This window comes from Euprymna scolopes, chromosome 38 (genome assembly GCF_053919585.1).
Source record: "Euprymna scolopes isolate OS-2025 chromosome 38, ASM5391958v1, whole genome shotgun sequence".
Taxonomy (NCBI): domain Eukaryota; kingdom Metazoa; phylum Mollusca; class Cephalopoda; order Sepiida; family Sepiolidae; genus Euprymna; species Euprymna scolopes.
The window spans coordinates 31,698,645-31,725,338 of record NC_136519.1 but is presented as its reverse complement, the minus strand read 5'-3'; the positions used below and the strand labels follow the sequence as shown (position 1 = coordinate 31,725,338).

The following is a 26,694-nucleotide window of genomic DNA, read 5'->3' as shown; positions in this document are numbered from 1 at the left end:
TCTTCATGATTGCCAAACACAATCAAAAACGAAAGAAAACGTTTCTTTACTTTTTTTTTTCTGTCAAAACTTCTCTTGATCTGTGTATATCAATCGTCTTTGTGTTCGGATCGATTTATTTATTTATTCATTTACGCTTCGCGTGTACAAGTAAATTTGCTATAATTTACAAGTTAAAAGAAATGATTACGAGAAAACACGGGTAAATATGTCCATTTTAGGCTTCCGTAGATAAAAAGAAGCCAACCGTTCGCTTGACAACACGAGGAGAGAAAGAGAGAGTTGGCGACTTTCACGCGCGTACTTCTTACAACGACATTGGAAGATTCGATTTCTTCCTGGAAATGTTTTTATCTTCGGACGGTCGCATGTTTATCAGAATTTAACCAAGACAAAGAAAAGGGCAAAAGAAGGCAGGAAGGTAATAAATCTAGCATTGTTTTTAACGTTATTTACCAGTTATCGTTTGTTCCGTAAGATAGGGACCCTCATATATATATATATATATATATATATATATATATATATATATATATATATATATATATCTCGCTCGTTTTATCTTCTTTTTATCTTTTAGTACTAAGTACTTATGCAAAATACAGAAGGTGCTAAAATAATATTATTTAGAAAGCCATTCTTAACATTCTGATTGGAGCGTGTTTTGTAACTTCTGTACTTTCACCTCACAATTTAAGAAACAAATGATGCCGTAAAATTTTAATTTAACTTGAAGACCATATCTAAGAAAAAAAAAAAAAATAAAACAACAACAACAACAACAACAAAAAAAAAACACTGTCCGTATTTTGCATAAGAACTTTTTATAGGTTGATTTTGTGGTGCTAATGCAGAGAGTGATCCGCGCTATTTTTTAAATCGTATTTCCAAGTTTAATTAAAGTTTTATGATGTTTGTTTTATTCAATTGTAAAGTTAAAGTATAGAATAGGTACAAAAAACACCCCCTCTCCATGTTAAGAATGGCTTTTTAAATAATAATGTTATTATTTCAGCACGAATCACTCTCTGCATGAGTACCGATTTTGTCGTATTATTATTATTATTGTTATATTTAAAAAAAATATTTTTTAAACCTTTTTTGTTAGGGATGAGGCATCCTACCGGATGCCAGACATTCTACCGCTATTTCAAAGACTCCAAATGAGAGATCTTTTTATGATTCTAACTGTTCCTAAGCATAAGTTTGTATCTCTCTTGCACTTAGTGCATACTGCATCGGATATATTCACAAAGTATTTTATTTTTAAAAATTCTTTTTTATGAGTCCAGTTGCTCCTATAATTACTGGAATGATGGAAATCTTCCTAAGATTCCAATTTCTTTTCATGTCGTACATAGGACCTTGATCTTGGCATTTCGTTATTTTCTCTGAAAATTCAGAGATGAAAAACCCTTGAAGATACAAAATTCGCAAAGTAAGAACACTTACCATTGAATGGATTTCTCAATTCAATTTAGTTGCATAAGCGATCCATGTTTGCGTGCCTTCAGGGCTGTTAATGGTCTCTCTCATAACCCATCCTTCTTGACTGAGGCAAATCAAGAATTTCGAAGAATAGCGATTATTTGCATTGCCGTATTAGTTGAAAGGTTTTTATGAAGTCCATGACAAGAAATTGAGCCAAATTAGTAATTTCTTTTACAAGTTTCACAAGACTAGGAATGAATTATAACTCCCCACAATGCACATTCATTCACAGAAAGCATACCGAGAATGCTTTCTGCAGAAATAAGCGAGAAAAGTTCCCTTAAATTAGAGACGAATGTAACACGTCCTTCCACGTCAAAAAAATCACTGACGACTAAAATTGTGCCTTTATTTGGTGTGCCATATTGTGTATTTAAAAAAAAGGGTACTTATTTTTTATTTAAAAAAATTTTTTTTTTTTATTCAATTTTCACCCCAAACAAGGCATAGTGCCACTTTGAAGCAGGTGGCTACTATTAGGGACTTAATTAGTGAGGTCATTATGAAGGGAGAAGAGTAGAAAGATGTTTGTTAACATTACACTTGAACTTCTGCATATCATTGCAGTTGGGAAAGCAGAATCCCGGAAGGGAGTTCCAAAGACCCGCAGTTCTGGGGAAGAAACTATTGGAGTAAAAGGCTTTCTTGCACCTAGGGATCTCTACTGTAAAGGGATGAGACTTAGTAGCTTGTCGGGTTTGTCGGGGGTAGTTACGTCGGGGAGGTACAAGTGTTTGCAGTTCGTCAGAGCATTCACCATTAAAGTATTTGTAGAACAGGCAGAGGGATGCAACATCTCGTCGATGGGACAGAGGCTGGAGCCTAGATGACAGTTCAGGACCTATCAGGTTGGCGACTCTTTTGAACCCTGTCCAGGAGCGAGAGACAAGCAACAGATGCACCAGCCCAGATGTGACAACAGTACTCCATACATGGGCGAATGGTTGCCTTATAGAGGTATAGGATACTGTCAGGCGTAAGTAGTTTTCTAGCACGGTAGAGGGAGCAAACCTTCCTTGCAGCAGCCTTGGCAATGCTCGCAATGTATCTATTCCAGTTCATATTCCCTGTAAACGTTAGGCCGAGGAGTTTAAAAGAAGTACTTTCAGGCAATGTGTTCTTGGCCATTGCTATTGGTGGTAGAGAAGGTTTCTTGTAGTTATTGAAGAAAACAAGCTTAGTCTTAGCAGCATTGAATGTGACCAACCATTTTTGTCCCCATTCCACTACGGATTGGAGGTCATCCTCTAGTGTTTCTGCCATTTCCTTGGATATGTGTTCATTTGTTTTCCCCTCATATCTGTTATAGAGAGTGGTGTCATCGGCAAATATACCCATCTCCGAAACAATTTTATCAGGGAGGTCATTTATGAATATCGGGAATAATAGAGGTCCAAGGATAGATCCCTGAGGTACTCCCGCATTTATGTCATATTGTTTGGATGTACGACCGTCGAGGACAACTTTGATTTTTCTATTACTTAAGAAGGATTTAATTACATTATGAATTCTTCCAGTGATTCCATATGATCTAATTTTCCTTAGAAGACCATCGTGCCATACCCTGTCAAAAGCCTTAGATATATCAAGGGCCACCGCTCTACCCTCCCCTGTTTTATCCAATGAACGGTATATACGTTCAGAAACTACAGTTAAGATATCTGCTATTGAACGGGCTTGCCTATATCCATATTGTTTGTCAGTCAGGAGTTTAGCAGCTGTTAGGTGCTGGACTAGGGCTTAATTAACTAAGGACTCAAATATTTTGGTGAAAAGCGTGAGGAGGCTAATGGGGCAATAATTTAGTGGGTCAGTTCTTTCACCGGAATTCTTGAAGACTGGTACCACAGAGGCGGTTTTCCAGCAGTCGGGAAAACAAGATTCGTTAAGGCATTTATTGTAAAGTTTGGACAGAACTGGAGCAACCTCGGCAGAGCATTTTTTTAATAGCACAGCCGGGATGAGATCTGGTCCACATGCTTTTGAGGTGTCTAGGTTTTTTATAATAGCATGTACCTGAGAAGGGGTGATTTTCAAATCGTCTAGTGTGGCGTCTGTTTGCAGAGGAAAATCAGGGAGTGAGTGGTGTACCGAGTTCAGTGTGAAGTTTGAGGCAAACCGACTGGCAAGCAGATTAGCCTTGTCAGTTGCCGTGCAAGCAACCTCATGATTGTTTGTTAGTGGGGGAATAGTTGACTGTCCATTATTAACTACACTGTTGTAGATTTTCCAAAAATCCCGGGTTCCTAATTTCTGTGCTTCGATGCGCTTTCTGGTGGTTTCAGAGTAATCTGTCTTAGCTGTCTCTATCACTCTCTTACAATTATTTCTAGCTTCTATAAACTTCTGTTTATTTGAGCTGGACTTATGTCGGTTGAATCTGCGGAACGCATGCTGCCTTTGACATATGGCAGCTGCACAAGCAGAAGTAAACCATTGGGGAGAGTGGGGCTTGCTATAGAATTTCCGTGTGGGAACATGTGCTTCAATAGCAGTTTTAAACCATTCAGTGGTCTCATTTCCACACTGTTTCGCTGGAAGAGTAAAGATATTTTGCCATGGGGCATCTCTGATGAGCTCCCTGATGGCTTCCCAATCATCCTTTTTATAATACCTCGTTGTTTTGAGTAGTGTGTCTTCAGTTTTATGGCGAGAATTTAGGCTGATTTCTACCATTATCACAGTGTGATCAGCATTCCCGAGTGGGCTGTAAGCATTTGTTGTACAGTCATTGGGAACCGTTGTCAGAAAGAGATCTAGAAGTGAGGCATGTTGATCGTGCTGGTCTGGGAAATGTGTCGGAAATGTAACCAACTGAGATAGGGAATGAGATATAGAGAAGCTATGTGTTGCACTACCAGCTACATCTGTGTGATTAGAGAATCCTAGCCAGTTACTGTGGTGGACATTGAAGTCACCAAATACATGTATTTGTGCGCTAGTATCGAGGGAGAGTGCTATATCTATGCTGTCTGAGACTTTGTTTATTAGGGTACAGTCTTGGTTTGAGGGAGAGCGGTAGAGAAAATACAAGTAGCTAATATTGTGTTGCATATTTAGTCTGGAGCACATAAAGGCCTGGTCCTCTGATTCTAGTTTTATTTCTCTAGTCAGGGGGAGGGTGTTTCGAATATAGACTCCAAGTCCATGCATATGTCTGTCCGAGTCCTTACGGTAGAGTGGGAGATAACTAGGCATGTTAATGTGGTTAGAGGGAATGGAGGAGTGAAGGTTAGTTTCACTTAATGCTAAGATATCCGGAGTGTTTACAAGGAGAAATGACTCAACATCATCTAAGTTAGTTCTAAGCCCGTGGATATAAGTAAATTCAAGCCTCAAGGGAGGAGGCAGGTTGGTTTTCTTTGAGTTTGGTCCTGGTTTAAACGTAACTTTTGCTTGAGCTGTCATTTCATTTTATTTAAAAGTTTCAGTTAGGGTGGGTGAGTGAGGGGGTGCTGAACAAGTAGTTGTGCAGAATACCAGACATGCAATACAAGTAGACCATCAGCTGTCCTCACCCACAGGATTGTGGCCTCAGGAAAGCCCTCCGGGGATGAGTACAGGGTCCCTTTCCATGCGCGACATGGCACTACAAATATCCCGATATTTTACAACTGTTGATGGAGCAGCCGCTCTAAGCGCTACCAAAGAGTTAGGGCTCCTGTACTATCAGTCGGAAACAGCAGCCAGGAACTGTCAATCGGGTACCCTCAATCCATTAGGCAAAGCCAGCCCAGTCCAACTGCACCAACATATATGGCACTGAAGCACCCCACTGTGTCCAGTTTAGGGGGATGGGATGTGGCGGGAGTGGGGAAAAGCGGCGTTCATTGCCCTAGTCAGGAAACAAGGTCAACCACTGGGTGATTCAGCCGAGTCCCTGTGATAGTACCTCTACGCCTGGCCAATAGGCAAAGGAGGAGTATGAAAGCCGGGCGATAGACAGAGTCTATCTCCTCCTTAAGCAGTTTAGGTTTGCCAACCGGTGATTTGTTTGAGTCACCAGCTCTAGGAAGATTGTCGTCCAGGACTGAAGAGGCCTCCCTCCCCTAGGTTTAGTTTCAGAGTTTTCCTTCTCCTAGACGGATGACCTGGGAAGACCTACGGGTCCATCAGCTCCGAGGGGGTTTGCCCCGTGCCTGGGTCCTAATCCAGGTATTTCTGCGACCCCGCATGGGTAGTTAATATTTATTGGTTATTTAGGTTAATATCTCCTGAAAAAATCGGACATTTAGGTTAGCTTCTACAGAAAATTTTCACTCCTCAAACGTGGTTAAAAAAGGGCATTAATATGCTTTCCATTTTCATTTTTACTGGGAGAGGGTATAGGTAAAAATTCATGCAGTGGAAGCAGCTAAATTTGCTACAGTATTGGATCGAGAGAGACGAGTTAATGTATGCACTTATTGATCCATGCTGAAATAATAACGTTATTTAAAAGACCATTCTTAACATGGAGAGGGGAGGGTGTTTTGTAACTATTCTATACTTCAACCTTACAATTGAATAAAAAAACATATCATAAAACTTTAATTAAACTTGGAAATACGATTTAAAAAATAGCGCGGATCAGTAAGTGCATTAGCACCAAAAAAAAAAAAAAAGAAGAAAAAAAAAACGTTTAAAGGCAACTCCTGAAATATAACAATGGAAGTGCTCCAGGCTAGGGTTTCCCAAACTTCAAGACACCATGGAGCCCCTGAGCAGGGCAAAGGTTTCTCATGGCGTACAAACAAGATAATTGCTAAAATAAATATGAAAAACATTAATTTCAAATTTTAACTTATACTTGTTCATTAGTTGTTCCTGTTTGTGATTTAGTATATTTTTGTGTTTAAAACCATTTTTTTTTGTTTTTGATTAATCTAAAGTTTTTGTAATTTTTGTTAATTTATATTTATTTATTTATTTAAACTCTTTACACCTGTAGTTATGTATCATATATCTTTTCCAGCAATTAAATGTTTTCAGCCATCTAATTTTTCCGCATAAATCATTTAGCACTCTTCACTGAAAAAAGATTTTGAAGTGAGAAAAGCACTGGCAGTGCATGTCACAAGTTGAGAAAGATCTGGTCATTCACTCTCTCAGAAAAGTTGAAAGTAAGACTCTTTATTGCCACAGTAGAAACAGTCCTTCTCTATGGTTCTGAGGCATGGACTATTACAAATACGCTGAAGAAGAGACTGAATGACTGTTGCATACGGATGCTCAGGATGGCCCTCAATACATCATGGAGGAGCCACACAGCAAACCAACAGCTTTATAGTGACCTACCACCAGTACAGCAGAGAAGGATGAGTATCCGGTCACTGCATGAGACACGGCAAAGAGGAAGCCAGCAAGCTAGTCCTCTGGATACCAACAGATGGACATCCAAACCGTGGTAGAAGAAGAATGACCTACATTGACAACCTGCTACAGGACATAGGATTGGAAAGTGTTCAAGTCCGGCAAACTGTCATACGAGATTGAGAGAACTGGAGAAGTTATGTAGATTTGGTGAAGCGTCCTGAAAGACAATGGAGATGAGAGATGATGAGTAACTCTTCAAGAAAGACCTTCTGGAGCCCTTCAGTTTCACTCACAGAGCCCACGCTCCCCAAAAGGGACCAGAAAAAAATAATGAATATTCGTGTTTTTTTTTTTTTTTTTTTTTTTAAACACTTGTGCAAAAATATGTCCCTCCATTTGTCAATTCAGCAAGTTAAATTTGAACCTTAAAAAATTTTTTTTTTTTTTTTAATTTGAAATTAATGTTTTAACTTCAAGCGATGCTACTGGAGCAAAGAATACATGTTTTCTAGAAGTGATGTTTAGCATTTATTATTTTTAAGAATTATTTTACAATTTTGATAATTTTTCCTTTGATGTATCACGTGTATATTTAAAAAAAGAGGAGACAAAACGTTCAAAGATAACTGTAACTGTAACATAGCACGTATGGCATGCGTATGAGAAAATCAGCAGCAGCCACAGGATATCTTACCCGCGAAAATGTTAACAGCAGCAGCAGTCTTTGTGCATGTGCTGATGTCACAGGAAGAAGAAGAGAAAAAAGAAATAGAAATACAACGTGGTTGAGCAAAGGAAGTGGTTGGACGTGTTTTGACTCTTGGGTAGCAAGAGAGAAAATGTGCAGCATGTTCGAAAAAGCGGAAAGGCAAGCGACGACAAGGACACGTGAGTGAAAGAGCATCTCTACAAACATGTTCGACGTGTGAGTGATATTTTGAAACTCTGTGAAATGCATTGCTGGAAATTACTGGGATAAATGAGTTACAACACAAAAAGTAACTTATCGTGCCTTTGGTAGCATTTGTTGTATATTTAATTTTTTCACCTTTTTTTTTTACGTTTTGTTGTTTATTGTTAAAAATACCCACATCTTGTTTTAGTTATCATGCGTTTGTCTCCATGCACACTGGATAACGTTACAAGAGGATGCAGTCATTTATCGACACAGGTGGAGAGCATTGGGAAGATCCCCTCTGGCGCCATAAATGAAATAAGAAAAGGAAGACGGCGTCAATTAAAATAGAACATACACAACCCGTGACCCAAAATAAAGTGACTATCTATGACATAAAATGACCCCCACCCATTCCAGGCCAGTTTTTATGCCAGTTAACCAATATTTTTTACCATTAACTTTAAGTCCCTCAAAACCATAGACGTCACCTCCATCCTTCAAACCCCAATGATTTCGACGATCTTACTTATAACTTATGGTTAGGACAATCAACCAATCAGAAGCCTTCAAATTTATTATAAAAAATATTAAATTTTGGATTCAATTCAGTTCACTGTCAAACTCTGTCTTGAAATGACTGAATCGTGACTACATTGATTCTTCGCCGCCATCTTTGTTACTAAGAATTACTCAACACTCGAGATCGTGACTGCATTGATTCTTTGCCGATTTGATTTACCACCACGATCTTTGTTCATCGTAATGTCTTAACACTTAACATTTTATCTTTCGGAAAATAAAATACATTCACTTTTGAATTGAAACAGAAAATTACTATCCTTATAGTAGTCGTCTATCACCTAACCATGATCATTATACTTACTCCTGGGACGTCAGCAAGTTACATGATTTTAGTGGAACGGCCTTCTCTTGATGTAGGCCGCACTCAACTAGTTTAATATGTGTGTTTATCCCATTTTTTGAGGGATGGAGGTGACGTCTTCTTTTTTCGGACTTTAGTGGAACGGCCTAATTGTAAATAGTAAAAAATATTGGCTAACTGCCATAAAACCTGATCTGGAATGGGGGATCATTTTATGTTAAACTAGCATGGAAATGTGACGTTACCCGGGATTGAATCATAATGAATGAATGTTTCACCCTCCCCTATTTTTATTGTCATCAAAACCCATTTTTAAATCAAGTGCATTAATTGCATGTTTTAGTTGGCTGCAAGCCAGTTAAGCTTCCCGCTTTCTGCCGTTATATTTGTTTCTCCACAATGTTGGGGGAAAGGGCAGTGTCCAAGTGAATAGCAATTGTCCGATATGAAGGGTTTCCCCCACATTGATCAAAGCTAATTGCCTTTCTGGAAGTCCCGGCCGGAAGGCCAAGGAATTGCATTTGTTGCAATCAGTTTCGCTTTATTTATGCGAGAAAAACAACAAACACGGGGAACCAGGGATTATTTTAAAAGTCAATCAAAATAAATGTAGAGACGACATCCATTTGCAAATCGTAGATATTATAATCTAGGGAGTATACAAAAATATTATAATCTAGGGAGTATACAAAAATATTATAATCTGGGGAGTATAAGGAAAATTCTAAATAAATGTAACGCAGTCGAGAACCCTGGTGAAAAAGCCTTTTGTGGACATACAAAGACGCGTGTGGCCATTTTGCTTTTTGTATATATAGACTAGCGGAGGTGCCCAGCGTTGCCCAGATGTTTAGAGGTGTGTGGGGAGGGGGGGGTAAATCAAAACAAAGCGAAGTAATAACGCTGTTTAAATATTATATAAAAAAAAAAACAATGTTATAACTTCTTAAAAAAAATCGGAAAAAACAAAACAAAAAACCAGCGAACGTAATGGAACCCCCCCTCCCCCCCCCAAAAAAAAAAACAAACGTTATGCAAAATGAACAATGTTAAAATGGCGTTGACCTGGTATTTAAAAAAAAAAAAGTTTTGGGGAAGGAGGTAGGCTCGAACTCGAATCATTGAGGCGAAAGCGAAAAAAAAAAAAAAAGAAAGCGTGATGAATTACCTCTATGCCACAAAAGTAGGGGAATGAGAATGGACGAAATTTAATGATTAAAAAGTGTAATTTTAATGAGGTCAAACATCAATCCCGCAGTTACGTTTGGCTATGAGGCATTTTTTTTGGGTTTTGTTTCCCCAAGATGTTGGGTTGGGGGAAAACCAGCTTCCCATAAAAAATGGGGGTGTCCAAATGAGAAGCAATTGTCTGATATGACGGTTTTCACAGCATTGATCAAAGCTGATTTGCTTTCTGGACGTCCCCAGCGGGAAAGCCGAGGAAGTGCTCGTTTCAATTTAGGTTCACTTTATTTATACTAAAAAAACAAACAAACACGCAACACAGTGCGACTTTTATAAAAATCGATCAAAATAAATCTAGACACAACATCCCTTCGCAAATCGTATTTATTATGATCTAGGGGCTATATAAACAGTTGAAAGAAATAGTACTCTAGAGAATCCCGGTGAAAAAAGCCTTTCTTGAACATACAAAAATGCACGCGCCACATTTGCCTTTTATATATATACTAGCGGGGGTACCCGGCATTGCCTGGGCGTTTAGAGGTATGTGTGCTTTTGGGTAAATCAAAACAAAAAATGAATAAAAAATCGTTGCCCGGGTGTTTGTGTCGGTAGGGGGGGTTAAAAAAAAGTTTTGGTAGGTAAGTAGGAAGGATCAAACCTGAAGCCTTGAGGCGAAGTTGGAAAATAGTGTGAAAAAAAACATGCAATGTTAACCGCTCGCCCACCAAGAAATAGTAACTGAAACATGTTTTAATTTATTTAAGCATTAATGAGGTCAACTTTTTTATTTACTGCAGGGCAGTGTTTTTTTTTTTTTTTTTTTGTTTCTCCAAGATGTTGGGGAGGGGGAAATCAGCTCCCCATAAAAAGGGGATTGTCCAAACTGAATAACAATTTCTGATATAAGGAGAAACTCTGCATTGATCAAAGCTGATTGCTTTTGGACGTTCCCGGCGCGATCGTCGGGAACAATATGTTAAGCTTCAAATTAGTTTCACTTTTATGCGAAAAAGCCAAATCAACACGCGGTGATCCAAAAATGTGGAATATTTAGCTTTTCAAAGTCAGGCAAATTAAATAGACAGGCAACCCCCATTGTTAACTCATGGCTATTATGATTTAGACGTGATATAAAAATTTTAAGGAGCGAGCCGACTGATCGCTTCCCAGAAAAAAGCCTTTTGTGGACATACACAAAAACGCACAAACAAACACAGATTTTGCCTTTTATATATGTATAGATATATAGATAACTTACAGGGGTACCTGGCATTGTCTTGATGTTTGGAGGTGTGTTGATCTATAAACTGTAATAATTGTTTGAAATTTGGTCGAAAAATGAGCAAGCGCTGAAGTTTTAAACCAATTCTAAATGACTAAAACTGCCACTTAATCATATATTCAAACACTACTGTGTTTGAATGATTATAATGATACCTGAAAACAAAGCTATAGCAAAGGGAGGCCACTCTCATATTCATATTAATATTTGTTAGTTAAGCTAATTTTAGTTACTCAACTCCACAAAAAGAGGGATTGACTTTAGAAAATTTCTGCAAAAATGCGATCCCTCTCTACAGAAAAGTACAAAGTTGAGGATGAAGCAATTAATGTTTTTAGCCAATTTTTTTATATTTGTCTTCAAAACAATACCGATCTTGTGAAAATTCGTCGCGTCTGTCAAAAGTTTTAGGCAGACATGATTGATTGATTGATTGTAATGTCTTGTTAGACGAGTGCCACTCCCTCAGTCACTGAAAGTCCGTGTGCCTGAAGATGACTTTTTAGTCCTGCTAGTGACTTGCACACCCTCAAGCAGACATGACACTGAAGACGGTCATTGATATATATATATATATATATATATATATATATATATATATATATATAGGTACACACATAAATATACATACACACAACAATAAATACATATACATATACTCATACACATGTATACATATACGTGTATATATATATATATATATATATATATATATACACACACACACAGATATGCATACACATGTACATATATAAACATACACACACACACACTTATATATATACACAGACATGTACAAACATGCTCACATACATACATATATATAATGATGACAGATCAGTTATTACATGCTTCCATCCTTCCAGGCCTACACGCGTCACAACTTTTCCATCGCCACAGGACTTAAAAAAAAAATTTTTTTTTTTTTTTACATACATACATACATACATACATACATACATACAGTAAAACACACAGGTGAGATTTATATTATAGATTATCCGATATCGATATCGGAAGAGGAAACTTAAAAATAGAATTTAATTAATATTCGTTCGCTAAACTAGTTTTCGTTACTCACGTCACATGTTCAGTTGTATTGTTGTTTCTGCTTGTGCCGCGACTGCCGACAATCAATTCATTTCGTAAACAAAACAACCGGTTCCTTAATACAATAAGGATGCATGAGATTAATGTTGTCCTTTGATTTAGGAAAGAACACCTCAACCAAAATAATTGACGTTTGCTTTAAAACTTTTAATCATTGAATTAGTTTCAGCACTTGTGCAGTATAATTAACAGAAAAAAAAGCAAGACAAAAACCTAAAAAAAAAAAAAATTCCCTAAAAAAAAAAAAACAACAACGAAAAACAAATAGACAACAATAATGCAATAAAAAAATACTTTTCTACTTAAATTTTCAAGTAGTCTTCTGTTGAGTTAGAATGAAAAAAAAAAGCAGGGGACGATTTCGTTACAGCCATGTTGGGCCTTGATAATCGGTAAAAAATTGAAAATTAGACCAAACATTGGTAGAAAAACACCTAATAAGTGTCACCAATCGCATGAAGATGTAATTCTTTATTATTATTTTTTCTTTAATTTTTGATTGAATATTTAGTTTCAACATGGCTCTGATGAAACTGTCATCAGGTATCTATGCATTTGTTAATGTTACTTTTACTTAGCCAAACAAGCATCGTTTTCATCATAGCAATCAATTTTTAGAGGGATTTGGTCTCAAATTTCAGGCTTAAAGGAAAATAATAATAAAAAAATTAGCTTACTCTAATCTAATTAGCAACCACCCTCGAACTTAATTTTTTTTTTCTTTTTACTACTTTTTAAGCTTGAAGTATGTTACAAATTTCACCCCCTCCCAAAATTAGCAGCCATCATGAAAACTGATTAAATGCTTTAAAAGAAAATTGGTGCAAACCTGTTTTTATTCAGGAAAAGGAAAATAGTGTTTTTTTTTTTATTAAAAAGGACAAAAAGTTGGGAAAAAAATAGTTCTTGATTTTTAAAAGAACTCTATTTCCTTTTCCAGATATTGTTTAAAAAAAACAAAAACAAAACAACAAAAACACTGTATTTTTCTTATGTATTTATATGGGTTTCTGATGAGTTGTTTGTTCAATCTATACTATTCAACAAAACACGTGTAAGACATACCATACAACCAATAAAATAATATGAATGTTCTTTAAATATACTTGTGGCATTGGAATTGTTAACAAATGATCAGGAGGAAAGGTGTTGATATTTACTTTAAGTCAGAAAAAAAAAATGTAAAAGTTATTTTATTTAATGCCAGTACTAAATGACTGTTTGACGACGGCTTCACTATTTCTAGTCTGTATCATTTGGATTAGTCTGACTAGTGTTCTCATCTTGAGTGTTATTTGCACAACATTTTGGTCGATGTAACCTCCAATCTTGCAAAAAAAAAAAAAAAAAAAAAACAGTTTTCATCAAAAGGAAATGGAATCATGTCATCTTTTCTATGGCAACAATTTTATCGTCCCACCCTGTATATGCCTGACCTTTCATCTTGTCTGGTGATAATGGCTTGAATTTAAGTTTAAAATGAAAAAGTCACGTATCATAGTCCACTTGTGCTTCAAACAGAAACATTTATTTTGAACGCCCCCCCCCCCTGTCATATAAAAAAAAAACCTACTGCTGATTTTATATGCTGGGCCTTTCTGCTTGTGTGGTAATAAAACTGCTCAGATGCATTTGTGATATTAGCCTGTATAAAGTGTTCACTTTGGTTAAAATCGCCTGTTTCTAATTTCATTAGATTTTTTTTGGTTATCGATTATCAATACATATTAAAGACCTTCCGATACAAAAACCTATCTAGGAACACTGCCAGAGACATAAAGTCCATTTTTGTGAAATTTCATAAAAATCAGCCCAGCCATTTTCGGCATCCATAGTGGACGAACTCACTTATATACACACACACACACACACACACACACACAAATTCCTTTTATATAATAAGAGATATTACAATGTACTCCCCCCCCCCTGCAAGTGTTAAAGAAAAAAAGGAAAAACTATAACAAAAACGAAGAAATAAGTTAAGCAGAACAACGATTATTTTGAGTGAGATTAGTCAATGGAGAGGAAGTTGTTCACCAAGGCACACAAAAGAAAGCTGAAATAGGATTGTTAATCAAGGTATGGCAGGTGATTGGGATAAATGATCGGACATGCAGATCATATATTTAGGGTTAGTTTATGGACAGTTTTAGGAGTGGCATTGGATTTTATGACAGTTTATGGACAGTTTTAAGTTTTACCTCAAATATCAAAGAACTATTAAAATTTCGGGAAGCTTGGAATTGGACGATGACTTCTCTTGAATATTTTATTTGCATTCGGGTCATACATTTTCTAAGAGATTATTAATCCTTCCCTTTTTTATCCCGATCCTGTTCACTCCCATGAATAACCAAACTAAAATCTTCGGACATTTGTTTTCATTTGACTAAATATTATTTTATCTTTTTTTTTTTTTTTTTAATATATATATATAGGCATCACCACTTATCAAGGCCAAGAGGCTACTCGAGGATAAGGGTTAAAGAGTGTACAAGTAGAAATTGGACAATAAAGTAACCGTTAGTAATGGAGATTCGGTAAATTTATTAAATTATATGGAACGACTCATCAAAAAGTTGTTTACGTTAGACTTGAAGACAACCATATTGTAGTCAGCTGGAAAGCAGAAAAACGGAAGACAATTCCATAGGCATGCAGTTCTAAGAAAGAAGCTTTGCTCATGGAATCTACACTTAGGTTTAGGCACAGATAAAGAGTGGGGGAAACTAGTGATAGTGTTTTCTGCTAGACGGGTGTTTCTTGTGAAAGTTTGGTGAGGGGGGACCATAGAATGGAGCTCAGCCGAGCACCTGCCATGAAAATAACGATAAAGCAGAGACAAACTCGCAACATCTCTTCTGTGAGCAAGCGGTTGCAGTGAAGAGAAAAGGACATCCCCCACAAGGCTACAAAGTCTATTTTGAACTCTGTCAAGGCAGGATAAGTCCTTTCTAGCAGCTCCTGCCAAGATGTGACAACAGTACTCCATCCTTGGATGTACCTGGCTCTAATATAGATAGAGAATTGCATCAGCAGCGAGATATCTACTGGATCGATAGAAGGATCCCACCATTTTTCCAGCAGTCTTGGCAACGGATTTAATGTATGTGTTCCATTTAAGATCAGGAGTAAAGGTCAAGCCCAGAAGCTTGTCAAAACATGAGGCCTCCCCAAGACGAGAGCCATTCATTTCAATTGATGTCAGATGGGGATCAGAGCATTGATGATGTAAAGATAAAAGCTTGGCTTTAGATGCATTAAAAGTAACAAGCCACCTCTTTCCCCATTGTACCACTTTCTCAAGATCAGAGGAGAGAGAATCAGAGAGAACTTGATCGTTTACGGTCTTAGATGTGCTACCATAGATAGTAGTATCATCAGCATAAATGTCTACGAATGATGTAAGGATGTGATTTGGAAGATCATTAATGTAGATCAGGAAGAGAGTTGGGCCCAGGATGGACCCCTGAGGGACTCCAGCATTAATACTGAGAGCTTCTGATTTCTGCCCATCAACCACTATTATGAACCTATCAGAGAGAAATGATTTAATAATTGAGAAGACATTTCCAGCTATACCACAGCTGGAGATCTTGTGAAGTAAACCTTTATGCCATACTCTATCAAAGGCCTTTGATATGTCAAGACCAATTGCCCTAGAAAGGTAGCCTCCGTTTAGAGATTCGCTAATCCTATGAGATATAACTGTAAGCACATCTGCTGTAGATCTAGCAGAACGGAAACCATATTGCGTGTCACTAAGAAGGTTATTTTTGCTAAGATGGTTGATTACTTCTCTATTTAACAGATTCCAGCAACTTACTCATGACACACAGGAGACTTATTCGCCTGTACTGTGAGGGAGATGAGCGATCACCTGAATTCTTAAATACGGGGTATACTGATGAGATTTTCCAGGGTGACGGGAAGCAATTCTCCTTAAGACAAGGTTTAAACAGTTTTGTAAGGATGGGCGCAAGTTCTGGTTGAAGTCTTTTGAGTACTATAATTGGAATACCGTCAGGGTCGGTTGCTTTACTGGAATCAAGGTTTTTGATTAGCTTGGCAACATCACGTACAGATATTTGTATATCACATAGCATGTTTTCTGATACAGGAGGAAATATTGGAGGTTGGCAGCCTTGGTCGCAAAGGTTAGAATTAACTGCAAAGTTCTGGGCAAAGAGTTTGGCTTTGTCTGATGCTGACGAGATTACCTCAGGTCCATTTATGAGAGTTGGGATAGAGCACACGCTTCTGTTCAGGATCCTGTTTGCTATTTGCCAAAACTGGTGGGAACCAAGCCACTGCTCAGCTACTTTGGGCTTGACAGACTGAGCATACAACTCTCTTGCGTTCTTTATTACTTTTTTACAGTGGTTGCTGGCAGTTCTGAAAGCGACTTTAGTCTCAGTACATCTATTACGTTGGAAGCAATGGAAAAAATCTATAATATAAATCTCACTTGTCTGTTTAAATGTATGTATGTATGCCTAAAACTTTTGACAGAGGCGACGAATTTTCACGAGATTTCATTTTGAAGCTTGACATCTTGGACGACAAATATCGAAAAATTGGCCAAAAAACATTAATTTCTTCACCCTCAACTGGGTAGTTTTCTACAAAGAGGAGGTCGATTTTTTGCAAGCCAGTTTTGCAAATCATCATATCGGTTGCATTGACTTTGCCTAATTATAACGTTCTGAACTTCCGGTCATGTCATGGAGTAGCGGTAAGACGTCAGATTTTCTTTCACTTTCTTTTTTGTGTTTGTGTCGTGGGTTTGAGCCTACCTGCCTACTACCACTTTTTTTTCTCAACACACACCTCCAAACACCCGGGCAATGCCGGGTACCCAGGCTAGTATAATATAAAGAAAAGAAAATGAGAAAAGAGAGACATTGGTTATTTTAAAAAAAATTTTTTACATGCAGGTCATCACTTATCAAGGCCCAGAAGCCCCTTGGGGATAAGAGTTATTGCGTGTACAGTAATCAATGGGATAGTATCGTAGTAATCGTTAGTATTGGAGATTTGATAAAGTGTCTTACTTAAGGGCGCGATTCATCAGGAATTTGTTTGTGTTGGACTTGAAGACATCAAGTTGTAGTTAGGTGGGAAACAGGCAAACGGAAGAGAGTTCCACAGTCGTGCACTTCTAAGAAAGAAGCTTTGCTCATGGAATCTATGCTTTCATTTAGGCACAAATAAAGAGTGGGGAAAATTAATGACAGTGGTTTCAGCTAGACGGGTGTTTATCGTGAAAGATTGGCAAGACGGGGGACCAGAGATCGGAGCTCAGACGAGCACTTGCAATGGAAATAACGATAAAACAAAGACAGGCTCGCAGCATCTCTTCTGTGGGAGAGAGGTTGCAGGGAAGAGAAAAGGGCACCCCCACACTAAGCCATGAAGTCTATTTTGTACTCTGTCAAGGCAGGACAGGCTGTTTTTTAGCAGCTCTTGCCCATATGAGGCAGCAGTACTCCATAACTTGCAGACTTCCTCTGCCCTGTTCTATCAGTTGGGACATTGCATTCTATGTTTTGTTTTATGTTTCTTAAATCGTATTGCACAATAAAATAATTGATGTATATATAAATACATATGTATGATCTTATGTCCGGTCATTTCTTCTTGGCTTGTCGAAGTGTGCTCTGTGTTACTTCACAAACCTTGTGCTCTGTGTTACTTCACAAACCTTGGATTGTCTTGCCATTTGGGTCGTAACATTCTGCGACCGGCATCATATTACTTTTCTTTCTTTTTTTTTTTCTTTTTCTGAACAAGATACGTAATCGGGAATCAATTCCAACCTGGAACCCTCGAGGGACGTATCGTAACAATTATATATATAAAAAGAATATTCATTAATTTAGGTAACTCTATTTTGTCGTAATAAAAAGGAAATGCTTATTAAATTAGCATACCTATCTTTTTGCATGAAAGCTCGATTTATTCTTTAACGTTACAACACGATAGATTTATTCTTTAACGTTACAACACGATAGATTTATTCTTTAACGTTACAACACGATAAATTTATTCTTTAACGTTACAACACGATAAATTTATTCTTTAACGTTACAACACGATAAATTTATTCTTTAACGTTACAACACGATAAATTTATTCTTTAACGTTACAACACGATAAATTTATTCTTTAACGTTACAACACGATAGATTTATTCTTTAACGTTACAACACGATAGATTTATTCTTTAACGTTACAACACGATAGATTTATTCTTTAACGTTACAACACGATAGATTTATTCTTTAACGTTACAACACGATAGATTTATTCTTTAACGTTACAACACGATAGATTTATTCTTTAACGTTACAACACGATAAATTAAATCAATCCTTTTTAAATAAAAAATAAAAGTGTATTTTAAGTGAAAAAAGTCAATTAAAATGACTGATTACACTGATAATTTTTTCATTGAAAAAAAAAAAAGCTAAAACAATTTATTAATAATGAAATAGAATATATTCGTATATTTCTTAATTTATAGTTATTTTAAATGCCATTTCTGAATTATTTTTTAATTATTTTTTATTTTTTCTTAGTAATTTTGGATCTCGATTTTTTTCAATTTTATTTTTATTTTGAAGATTGCAAAAAAAAAAAAAAAGGAGAATTCTTACGCTAATGCTTACACCATCATGCATAAAAAATATAATAATACATTTGAAATTTTTGCGAGAATTGTTATTAAAATCATATTAAATATTTTTTCATTTATATCATTTTTTGATGAAAATATTAAATAAACAATGCTTAATTCAATGATAATATTGATAGTTCGAGAAATATTGATTCCATCAACACAGACTTTTTTTGCAATGTTCATGAAATATGAAACATTTTCAAAAAACTGTTTGGACATCTACGATAATTTATTTTCAGAAAAAAAAAGCAAAAAATAAATTCATTAATACTTAAAACTTTAGTAAAGGTGTTTTTTGTTTACAAAAAATATATTTTCACTACATTTGCACGTGTCTAGTTAGTACGAAAATGATTCAGACGTCGTTTAAAAAAAAACATTTATTTTCTATCATTGGTTTATTTATTTATTTTTTTTTTTAATACACTAAGCCAATGATAGAAAATAAATGTTGGTACTTCTGCAGTTTATCGCCGAAAGTGGAGACGCCATTATTTTTTTCGGGCACCTTTCATTGGAATAAGAGGGAGAAATCATTATTTAAAATTATGGCCGAAGTAGGAAATAAATAACAAAAAAATTAAACTAGATATTAATTACTTCCGGAACAAAAAAAACTATGAAAAAAAAAAAAAAAGTAAATAGAGTGAAATTGTTTAATTAGAAATGTTTGCATTTAATTCATGGAAACGGAAAAGTTTTTCATGAAACGTTAAAAACAGAAATTGAATATGACATATTGGGTCTGTATTACTGTACACATAGATTCGAAAAAGTTGTCACAAATATATAACAAATAAATGTTATCAAAGGCAAGATAAAGTACTTTTCTACCAAACTGGATACATTTTTCGTGTTTTTATTCAATGTAACATGTTTATTCAGCTCGAAAACCATACAGTGTTTACCGATGTATTGGAACATTCAAGATGGCGTCTGATTTTCTCTTTAACGCGGTAAGTTTGGGAAAAGGTCTTATAAATAAAAAACCGGTTAAAATACTGTTAAAAACTGGCTCAATATATGTTACTGTGACATAGGTTGACATATATTCGGCGGATTTTTAATAGTATTTTGTATAGTTTTTTTTTATTTATAACAACTTTTCCCAAACTTACCGTGTTAAAGAGAGAATCAGACGCCATCTTGAATATTCCAATACATCGGTAAACACTGTATGTTTTTCGAGCTGAATAAATATGTTACATTGAATAAAAACACAAAAAAGTAACTTATCTTGCCTTTGATAACATTTATTTGTTATATATTTGTTTTTTGATAGCTTTTTCGAATCTATGTGTACAGTGTACAGTAATATAAACCCGACATATTCATAATTGTTTAAATTGTGCAAGCGCTTTTTGAAAACCAAAACATTTACTGTATAAAAATGTATCAAAATATAATTGTAAAGACATTTATTGAAAAGTTTGTGTAAGAAAATAGAATTTTAATAAAACAATTGTGTAATTTTTTTGTCATTTCCTACTTTGGTCATAGTTTAAAATACTGGTTTCTCCCTCTGATTTTAACCACAGGTGCCTCCCCATATGGCGTTTCCATTTTTGGCCATAAACTGTAGAAGTACCTAAATATTTTCTTAAATGACGTGGGCTGTTTGCGATTTCATTGGCTCAGTATTTCGGCACCGTTTTATGTAAATTGCCCAGAAAATTTCGACAATAGTACGGTCCTTATTATGCATAAGTACCGAAATGTAAATTTCAGATTATTTCATTCGTCAATTGTTTAAGGGGGGGGGGGGGGCTAACAAAAAAAAACAAACAAAAAAAAAAACAACAACAACAAAAAAAAAACATTATGCACTTATCCGGCATCGGACAACGCAATTTAAGTTGATGCTGCAAATCTAAGAAAGATAACTCGATAGTAGTTTGTAACAAAACCTCGCAAATCTAAGAGAGATAACTTTAAAAATATATTAATTCTGAAAAGAAAATTCTTTATCGATTACGTAACTTTTTGACAGCATGAAAAAATTTGAAGATATATACCAATCAAAAAACATGAATATAGCGACCAAAATAAGAACGTTCAACGCGTTTGCAGCAGTTTTTCTATACAACTCAAAGCTGTGCATAATTAAAGCAACCACTGCAAATATAATTGACTTCTTCAATGGTTGCTGCATGCTATGAAAAGCTATTAGGTACGGGCAAAAATTGTGAAATAAAGATGGTGGGGGGGGGGGCCTAGTTTTGAAAGCCGATTTATCATAATTTTTTGTAGGTTTCCAACTACTTTTTGATTGTATTTGAAAGATTAAAGGTTAATTTCCAAAAGGAAAAAAAAATATTTGTACACGTGGAAAAAAATAAAAATAATAATAAAAAAATTTATGGAAAATGTTTTCACGGCAAGCTAACAAATTCAGCTAAATTTTCAAATTGAATTCATTGTAAAAATCCTTTGGAAGATAAATATTAGTTTTCTGGGTCTATTTCAAAGCTAATTAGTAAAGTCCTAAGATATTAAATCAAATAATAAAAACAGACACCTTAAATAGCTAACCCACAAAAGTGAGATTCGCGCTTCATTCAACCAAAACAAAACAAAGTCCTCGTCACATAGATTATATGGAATCCCAAAATCTCAGTCGAAAATGACGTCATGTAGTTAAAGGGAGGTAGAGGGTGCTGTTTTTATTTAGTTTCTCCCAAGCCGTGCATCTGTACACTCCTATCGTGAATGATTTATACCATTTTTTAACTTAATTAATTTTCCTGCTTTTAAATTAAAAAAAAATGTTTTTTTTTTTTTTATTTTTCAAGATTATATAAAAATTATGTTACGCTGTAAGTTTCACATTCATGCCTGCAAGGAAAATATAAGAATCTTACATATAAAAAAAATTATGCGTGACCTGTAAATTTAAAAAAAAAAAAATTTTTTTGCAATTAGAATTTTTTTGTGTGAAAATATTAAATAAACAATGCTTAATTCAATGATAACTATGTTCAGATATCCTTACCCTCCCACACCTCTCATCAGCCTTCACAGACTCTATGCTTTCCTTGTCTCTTTTATGCCACTCAAAAACTGATGCTCGGTTCGTGCAAGATGGTCCAAAAGCAGTCTGAAGCATTCCATACGTTTCTGTGGCATTTTTTTCCAAGTTTAAAACGGAATTTTATTGCATATCATTCTTCTAAAGTGTCATCACGTCCAGATTGCATTTTTGAAATTCATCAGCTGTGATAATCAGGCATCAGTATGGTTTATTCCAATTCCTGCTTTAGCTGTTCATCAGAACCTGAAATCATAAGAATTGGTCAGTCATCTCATAAGATGTATTTTTTTTTTTTTTTACATAGGCATCACCACTTATCAAGGCCAAGAAGCCACTCGAGGATAAGGGTTAAAGAGTGCACAGTAGAAATTGGACAATATAGTAATCATTAGTAAATGGAAATTCGGTAAATTTGTGAACAAGTGGAACAGCTCATCAAGAACTTGTTTACGTTAGACTTGAAGACAACCATATTGTAGTCAGCTGGAAAGCAGGAAAACGGAAGACAATTCTACAGGTGTGCAGTTCAAAGAAAGAAGCTTTGTTCATGAAATCTATCTTTAGGTTTAGGCATAGAATAAGAGTGGGGTGAATTATTGATAGTGTTTTCAGCTAAACAAGTGTTTCTTGTGAAAGTTTGAGGAGGGGGGACCATAGACTGAAGCTCAGTTGAACACTTTCCATGAAAATAATGATAAAGCAAACTCGCAACATCTCTTCTGTGAGATAGAGGTTGCAGGGAAGAGAAAAGGACATCTCCTACGAGGCTACAAAGTCTATTTTGAACTCTATTAAGGCAGGACAAGTCCTTTCTAGCAGCTCCTGCCCAGACGTGGCAACAGTATTCCATCCTTGGACGTATATAACAATAAGATACTAAATTTTCAAGCATCTACAACAATTTTTGTACTAATACAGTTTAGTCAAGACATTAAAAAAAAGAAAATATCAAAAATAGTTTAAATTGTACGTATCCGTTATGGAACGAAATTCTCCGAAAAGAAATTTCACTTAATTTCATCAAGGAGTTTTTTTTTTTTTTTTTTTTACAGCGAAAAAACAATTTGTTATGATACCGAGCAAAATGTTCGATTTTTAGGAACAAAAGCTAGTATTGAAGTTGGGAAGGGGTGTCAGCGCTTTAACTGGAGTTATCTCCCTTTGGCATTTCTAAAATTCAAACAATTTTTATTTTTTCATGGCCGCCTTCTACGCGCTCTCATAAAAACATGTTTTTCCGATGTAAAAAAAAACTACTTGATGAAATAATTAAGTAAAAAAAATTTTTTTTTTTTGAGAACTTCGATACATACAATTTTGAGAACTTCGATACATACAATTTAAACTTTTTTCGGTATTTTCATTTTTTAATGTCTTGACTAAACTGTACAAGTACCACAATTTTAAATGCCTGTACAAAAAAGTCTGGAAACTTATTGAAGGCACCTCGTACATGGTTTTAGGCATAATATTTTCGTTTTGTCACGGGTACGTATATTATATGGATCTTTTTTTATTTTTGTTAATATAAGGCGAATTCTGGACAGGAACCAGGTTTTTACTTTTATTTTTCTAAACTTAAAATAAGAAAACTTTTTTATCGGCTATGTAAACAACTTTTCCACATACACATAATATACTCATCTATGATTGAGCACTTTTGTAATCACCAATGTAAGGGAAATAACTCTGACTAAAAAAGATTCATAATTTTTTTTTTCAAAAGAAAATTTTAAACCAACACAACTTAGAGCAGTTGCACATTTTATTAAGAAAAATGTTAGCTTTAGCTTAATTTTACGTAAATTGAGCACCCACACGTTGGCAAATGTGTATTTCAGCGGCGTAAATTCAAATTTTACACTAGTGGTGGCCATAAAGTGGGTGATCATTATACGTTAACTTATTATAGAAAAGTGATACCCCACTTTCTTTAAACTAACATTTCTTCATATCTTAGAAACTACTCGTTTGCTGGAATTTTAAACGTTATTTTCGTTTTCAACATCCTCAAAAACTTATAAATGTCTTAATTTTCCAAGTTTTTTTTTTCTATAGTGTGGAAAGTCGATTGTCTGCCTCTTTCTGTATTCCCAACATTCCCAATAGGTGTCGCTAGCAGTGTATCATTCCAAAACAAGATGGCGTGAAGTTTTTCTTCGATAAAATGTCTCATAATATTTGATTTTCTTAAATAAAAAAAACAAACTACATGATCAATTTACGTGATTTTTGGAATATGACATTTTCATGCAGTGATGAGTACGTACATTATAAAGATTTTTTTTCAGATTTTTATAGTAAAAAAAGATTACTTGTGGACCGTTTATAGACTTGCACCAAAAATTCTTATATTTACAATCGTGCACACATCGATGGTCGTGCTATACATTTTTTTTTTTAACTTAAATTTATATTATTTTATCAATTACTTTCGATTTTTTTCGGGTGCATGTACAATTTAAAAAAAAAAAAGATTAAAACAGAATGAAATTTAAATTTCTGTTACATTTTTAAAACAACCATAAAACAGCGTTCTCCGCAAGTTTTACTACAAATCCCAATTCTTCTGCAACTATCGTCATATTTTCATTCATTTTATAATGTAATTTTTGTGAAAAAAGAATGGTAAGTGTTATAAATATTATAAGTAGTTTTGTTTTTTAAATAAACTTTATAATTTCCATTGACCACTCATATACTTGAAGAACGATAGTGCTATATTTTTTCTTTACTCCTTTTTTCCTCATGAAAATTCTCAGTTTCTGGTTTTCTACGGTTGTTACAATATTTTTTAAAATATTGTTACAAAGAAATTCCTTATTTAAATTAAATATTTTTGATAAATATAATAAAATATATTTTAGCAATTTAAAAAATATTTTTGAAAAAAAAAAAAATCCTAAAAAAAATACTTATTCCCCATAGTTTTGTTAGAAAATACAACTGAGTTATCTCCCTTAGATTTGTAGCATCAACTTAAATGCACCTAAAAAAACACACACACTACTATAAAGAGTTTATCCTGCCTTGACAGAGTTCAAAATAGACTTCATAGCCTAGTAGAAGATGCCCCTTTTTCTTTCCTGCAACCTCCTTCTCACAGAAGAGACCATATGAGCCTGTCGTTATTTTCATGGCAAGTGCTCGTCTGAGCTCCAATCTATGCCCTCCTCCCTTGCCAAACTTTCACGAGAAATACTCGTCTATCTGAAACCACTATCAATAATTTCCCCCACTCTTTATCTGTGCCTAAACCTAAATGTAAATCATACGAGGGGCGTGCAATGAGTAATGCCCCGACCCACTTCCCATAGCAGTAGAGCAACGAAACTTGGCACAGTTATTAGTCTTTCTCTACATAGGAACCACCCAGAGTTATGCATTTCTCCCATTATTTGATGCAGCTCTGGAGACCGTTTTTGTAGAACATCCCAGGTTGGTCCTCCAACCACGACGTGACTTCAGAAATCGAAGCTGCATCATCTGGGAAACGCTTTCCTCTCAAAAACAACTTCATGGCTGGAAAGAGGTGAAAGTCAGAGGGTGCAAGGTCAGGAGAGTAGGGAGGATGGGGGAGGATTTCATAACCACACGCCCGTGCTTCTAATCTGGCGACATGCGAGTTGTGGACCGAAGCGTTGTCCTACAGGAGGAGGGTACCATTGCTGATCTTGCCCCGCCTCTTGATTTTGATAGCTTCCCTTAATTTCCTCAAAAGTGAAGCATAATAGGCTGCTGTAATTGTGGTACACTTTACCAGGAAATCTGTCATCACTACTCCGTCCATGTACCAGAAGACTGTGAGCATGACCTTGCCAGCAGAGGGCTTTACCCTTGCCTTCTTTGGAGTGGTGAGTTCAAGTGCTTCCACTGTATTGACTGGGCTTTGGTCTCTGGATTATAGTGATAGACCTAGGTTTCATCCTGTGTAATCAGTCTTTTGAAAAACTTTGACTCATCTTCTTGGCACATCTCCAAATTCATCCTCGAGCACTCGACGCGTTCTCGCTTCTGGAATGGTGTGAGCAACCTGGGAATCCATTTGGCAGACACCTTATGCATATGCAAATGGTCAAACCCTGTACTAATCTTGATATCTTGGGCTATTTAGCGAATAGTAATGCGCCGATCTTCATAAATAGTAGCCTCAACTTGGACAGATGCCGCATCAATGGCAGAAGGAGGGCGACCAGGTCTGGGAGCTGTTTCCACAGACTTCCGCCCATGTTTGAATTCACGATGCCAGCGTTTTACAAGGTCATATGATGGGGCATTATCACCATAAGTTTCTTTCATTTCATTAAAAGTCTCCTCTGGTGTGCGTCCTTTCAAATACAAAAACTGGATCACTGCCCGACATTCAGTAGGCTCCATTTCACACCTGACTCAGTTCAAACACCTGTAAAACAGAAACCACAATTAGTTCAGAGCTGTAATGTGCCACATAACCCGTAGAGATATAAATCATTGCGCATGCGAAATTTCAGCTGGATCAGACAACTGGAAGTGGGTCAGGAGCATTACTTATTCCACACCCCTGTAACTGCACATCTGTGGAACTGTCTTCCATTTGCCTGCTTTCCAGCTAACTACAATATGGTCATCTTCAAGTCTAACATAAACAAATTCTTGATGAGCCGTTCCCCTTAAGTAATCAATTTACCAAATTTCCACTACTAGCGATTACTACGATCCGATTGACTACTCTACACTCTTTTACCCTTATCCTCGAGTGGCCTCTGGGCCTTGATAAGTGGTGACTCCTATGTAAAAACACACACACGCACAAAATAAACCTACATTTTTTCCCCCATTTGAGGACGAATAA

The 26,694-nt window shown here is 35.7% G+C and overlaps 1 protein-coding gene across 1 annotated transcript in view; it reads left to right on the top strand.

Moving 5' to 3' along the window:
• The first annotated feature begins 241 nt into the window (after nucleotides 1-241).
• LOC145263115 (uncharacterized) overlaps nucleotides 242-26,694 on the top strand; it is a 67,669-nt gene continuing 41,216 nt past the window's right edge. The window contains exon 1 of the mRNA XM_080120058.1: nucleotides 242-421. The gene's annotated coding sequence lies outside the window, so the exon portion shown is untranslated. The remainder of the gene's footprint in view (nucleotides 422-26,694) is intronic.